Here is a 5666-nt window from a genome sequence, read left to right on the forward strand (position 1 = left end):
CTCTGTGGCTCCCGCCTGTCCCAGAAGCTGTCTGCCTCTGTGGTGCTCACTCTCACCTGTGCAGACTAAGTTCCTAAGTTCGGTGGAGTCCCGGAACCAAGATCGAAGAAACATCTCTAAAGGCACAGAATGTATGGGCTTGAGACTTTGGGGAAACAAGGCATGTATCTGACTCAGCCACATGACTTTGATAAATTGAGTGCCTGAGAACTTGCTTAGTTCCTCCTCATAAATGTAGCAGCAATCTCAAGGCCCACAAATAAAGTGCAACAAGGATGTTTTCTTTTCTTTCCTGATTTAAGTTAATGAAAACCAATCACAGTCCATTATATCCTTTATAAAAACAACCAATAAAATCTTAGGCAAAACTAGGAATGTTTTATCTCACTATTAAGTTTTATCTTCATAGATAAATTGTGAATACATAATACAGACTTTTTTTTTTCCCAGTTATCATCATTACTCTCGAGACAGATGTTAAGATAGGCCCAAAAGTTACTCTTGGAGTCTGTTCTTAACTGCTGGAGACTATAGAGGATTGGTGAACTTATGAGTGTTTAGTATTTTTAATGAATCCCATTTCACAGTACACTCATAATTATAGCTCCTGGGGAGCTAGAAGTGATCTGTTTTAGGACACTAATAGTTTATTCTACAAGATAAGTATTAATAATTCACTTGAGTAAAAAAAAATGGTAAATTAGTTCTTGGTACAACATATGTAAGAAAGCAAGAGGCCTTTCTTTGAACTTAATAATAATTATCTGTTACATGAAAATGAAACTAATCAATTTATAAGAACTTGTTTTATGTGAAGGACTCAGATAAGTGCCCAGTGTCATTTATGATGACAATGTGATATTATATAGGGAGTAGAAATCCATAGTGATCTAGTTTACTCATCTGCAACATTACAGCTTTATCTGGGAGTATTTGTTTCACTATTTTCTACAGAAGCTACTATTTTCCTGTCATTTTTTGGTTGCTATATTTTTTATGATTTTGTTACAAAATCTTAAGGGATGATTTCCAGACCAAATTTAACCAGGTATAAAGAATCTTAAAGGGAAGACAGAATTCTAAGCATTTGATTTCCTAAAATATTTCTGTAGCATGTACATATGGAGGACACTATATCTTACACGTTAACCTACAGACATCTGCAAATGAAAGAACAAGTGATAAAGCAACCTCAAATGTATCCCTTGGTAAACATGAATTTATTTTTTTCTTATTTATATTGAAGGAATAATATCAGACCATGTGGAGATAGATTATTAATCTCTTCTTAGTTTCATTCTGACCTTAGAAGTACTAGCCCAAATATACTCGAGATAGAGTTAACACCATAATTTCTCCCATGCTTCCAAAATAGTTCAGTGTACCTCTAACCTCACTCTGAACATCCAAACATAGAAAATGTATAAAACAAATGTTAATATATTTTCATCACCCAAACCTAGGTTAAGAGTTTGGGATGAAGAAGAAATAATCAAATATATAATCCTAATCCCAAACTGTTGTATTTTCACATATTCAATCTGTATGACCATACTCGAGTTTTAAATGTATAGTAAGTATTGCTTACTGTTATAAATTGAAAGTTTACAATCATGGTTTGGTTGGTCAGGAATTCTTAGTTTGTTGTTTTCTAATTCTCACTTCACACTGAAACTCACCAAATGACTTGTCCAAAGTGTTATACTAGACAGTAATGAAGTCAACCTTTGAAATGAAGCCTTTATTGATGGTGAATCTATCCACTATTTCAGTGTTTTAATCTAATTTGTCTTTTTGCCCAAAATATATGGCAATGAACAATATTATAACAACTATATTTCCAGGTGCACACTCTGGTGATGTCAACATATTCATGTTCTTTCTAACTGTCTATGAGAGGACTATGGAAAGACTCATTTGAAATCATAATTACTTGTTTGTTGGTGTTGTTCTTTGTCTTCAATGATCATTAGAAGACTTTATTGTAGGAAATACATGTCATATCTATTCACACAGGGCTTATTTTCCTTGCAGGATGCTTTGTAAGTATATTGTTTTGTTTTGTTTCCAAATATTTAATCTCCCTTTTGATAAGCTTTATTAAAGCCAGAAACATCTATTTTCCCCTTTTACATATTTTTCAAGACATAGTGTTCTAGAAATTAGACAAAACTTTGAGATAAATTACTCTTTTTGGAATTAGACTCATGTTTTAATCCTCTCTAAAATGAGATCCATGCTCAGGTTATCACTTCCAAGAGACCCCATGCCGTTCATCTTGTACATCATCTAGAATTGCCTTTTCAGGGAAGCTTTAGAAATCTGGATCATCTTTTGACATCTAAAATGATTCACATTGACAATCTTTCATTTGTTCAGGTTTGTGGTTAGCTAGATGACAAATATCAGGGAAACATCAACAAGTGTCAAAACTACTCTTAAATTTCTAACTTTGATTTCTTCATTAACATATATATATAAAACCTCTCAAGTGTTTTTAAGAACTCAATGACTCAATGTCATAATGTAGGTAAAGAATGCTAAATCAATATATTATGTGTAAGGAAGAATAAGGTAGGACAGGGGAAGAAGAAGAAGAAGAAAGAAGGAGGCCAACCATAATCTCCAGCAATCATTTCTAAATTGAAGAAATGATTGTACTCTGACAACTCACTCTGCCAACTATAATGGCTCTAAGATAAAAGCATTTTGAACTGGAAGAGGCTGGACTCACTATATTTTTTGAGGGAAGAAATGTAGCACAAGCTTCTATTTGTGTTGTTCCAAGCTCAAATCACTGTGGTCATCAGTTACTAAAAGGATCAAGTTTATAGTTACAGCTTTTTTTTCTAGCATGTTGCAGAGCAAGTGGTTCTCTTGTTCCTTTCTTGTAATGACTGTCCATAATTAAGGTATTAAGTAGCTGATACTTTTGAGAATGGCTTAGTGGGGGGATACTCTCCTTTTGAAGCCAGGGAAAAGCAACTGTACTACACATCATAGCACAGTGGGGAATCAGATGAGTAGCAGTCTTTCCCTATGTAGTAGGGATCAGGGAGGTATTTGGCTGAATATCCTGTTTAGGGACATTTTCTCTTTTTTTAAAGATATTTTCATTATTTACATTTCAAATGCTATCCTGAAAGTTCCCTGTACCCCCTGACACCCACCGCCCTGGTCCCCTCCCCACCCACTCCTGATTCTTGGCCCTGGCGTTCCCCTGTACTGGGGCATATAAACTTTGTAAGAACAAGGGGCCTCTCTTCCCAATGATGGACGACTAGTCCATCTTCTGCTACATATGCATCTAGAGCCATGAGCTCTGGGGGGTAATGGTTAATTCATATTGTTGTTCCACCTATAGGGTTACACAACCCTTCATCTCCTTGGGTACTTTCTTGGAGGGACTCAATGACTGGTGTATAAGTACATGGCTACCTCCCTCCAGTTTGTTATTAAAAAAAGAAAGAAAACAAAACTGTTTTCAATGGAATATATTTGAGACTTCATCATTTCCCTTTTATTTTATTTATTTATTTATTTATTTATTTATTTATTTATTTATTTATTTATTTATTTTTTGAGACTCAATGTCTCAGTGTAGGGGAATGCCAGAGCAGTAATGTGAGAGTGGGTAGGGGAGCATCCTTATAGAAGCAGGGTTAGGGGGATGGGATAGGGGATTTGTGTAGGGGAAACAGGGGAAGGGGATGATATTTGAAATGTAAATATATAAAATATCTATTTAAAAAGCTATATGTAAAAAAACTTAAGAAAGAGTGCTAGAATCTTCCATAATCTTTTTCCCTTTTTTTAAATCATTGCTTGATTTATTTCAAGAAAAGTTTGTTTTGATAGTCCACAGAGTTGGGGTGTGTGTGTGTGTGGTGTGTGGTGTGTGGTGTGTGGTGTGTGTGTGTGTGTGTGTGTGTGTGTGTGTGTGTGTGTGTGTGTGCGTGCTTTCTGAAGATAAGATTTAAGAATACATGCCAGATTAATATTATACACTGTGTAGCCAAAACTGGCCTCAGCCACCACAATAACATTGAGTTGTGCTCCTTGAGTTGTGTCTTTAGATGAATAACTAAATTCACACAGTATTTCGATTCCTTGTTTTCAAAAAAAATGCTTTTGTAGCAGAAAAATTAGTCTCTGTAAAGAAAAAATATTTTGCTGCTAAATACAAGAGGCAAATGTTTAAGTCATTAAGAAAGCACTTTATTTTGGGATCTATATTCACAGAAGAAAACAATTCCTTGGCACTTTTCTAATATCTTTGAAGCTTTGGTTTTATCCTGAAGAGTGGTTAAGGTCTTCTATTATATTTATATGCATATATATATATATTAATATGAGGTCAGGCATATACATGGTTGCATGATAGTTCACTAAAGACTTATTTTCTATTTCCACAGAAACCTTCAAAGAATAGGCACTGGGAATCATTCTGCAGCAGTTGTGGTTGTCTTGGTGGGATTAACACAGCAGCCTGATCTCCTGCTTTCCCTCTTCATTCTGTTCCTGAGCATCTATGTGCTGACAGTAGTGGGGAACCTGGGCATGATCTTGCTCATCACAGTCAGCCCATTGCTGCACACTCCTATGTACTATTTCATCAGCAGCTTATTCTGTGTTGATCTATGTTATTCTACTATCACTACACCCAAAATGCTGGTGAACTTCCTTGGGAATAAAATTTTGATTATCTATTGTGAGTGCATGGCACAGCTTTTTCTATTTGTGTTCTTTGTGGTGGCTGAAGGCTACCTCATGACTGTTATGGCATATGATCGCTATGTGGCCATCTGCAGACCATTGCTATATAATGTTATCATGTCCTCTAGACTCTGCTCACTGTCAGTGCTGGTTTCCTTTATCTTAGGCATTTTTCTGCCTTGTCACACACAAGTGCTATGATGAATCTGAGCTTCTGTAAATCCACATCATAAGTCATTACTTCTGTGATGTTCTTCCCCTCCTTAGCCTTTCCTGTTCTAACACAGGTCTCAGTGAACTTCTTTTATTTATTATTGGAGGCATCAACACCTTAGTGACCACTCTAGCCATTGTCATCTCCTATGTCTTCCTCTTGTGCAGCATCCTGCACATCAGTTCATCGAAGGGCAGGTCCAAAACGTTTGGAACCTGCAGCTCTCATCTCATGGCTGTGGGGATTTTCTTTGGGTCTATCACCTTCATAGATTTCAAGCCTTCTTCCAGTAACTCTCTGGAGCAAGAGAAGGTGTCTTCTGTGTTCTATACCACAGTGATCCCCATGCTGAACCCATTAATATATAGTTTGAGGAACAAAGGTGTGATGAAAGCACTGGGCAGATTCTCAATAGGGAGCTAAGCTTTACTTTTCTGAAATGATAGATGGGAGAAGTGAATCTAATAAAAATATGTTCTCTCTAATTTTTTCTCTCTTGAAATATATAGCATAAATATTTTTGTGGAGATGGGATTAATCTCAGAGCATTCTGTATTTTAGGTAAGTATTATATCAAGGGTCATAGTACATGCAGCATCTACATCAAAATGCTATACCATGTACCATTGATTCATGTTTTCCAGTAAAATGGTAAAAAATATGTTTTTTTTGAATTATATATATATGGACATATTTAGAAGGCAGTTTGGATGTATGTCTATTGGAAAAAAATCAC

General features: G+C 35.7%; 1 pseudogene; it reads left to right on the plus strand.

Moving 5' to 3' along the window:
* Nucleotides 1-5353, plus strand: part of LOC110301533 — a 9743-nt pseudogene extending 4390 nt beyond the window's left edge.
* The last annotated feature ends 313 nt before the right edge of the window (nt 5354-5666 follow it).

The sequence above is a fragment of the Mus caroli genome, chromosome 9, assembly GCF_900094665.2.
Source record: "Mus caroli chromosome 9, CAROLI_EIJ_v1.1, whole genome shotgun sequence".
NCBI classification, from domain to species: Eukaryota; Metazoa; Chordata; class Mammalia; order Rodentia; family Muridae; genus Mus; species Mus caroli.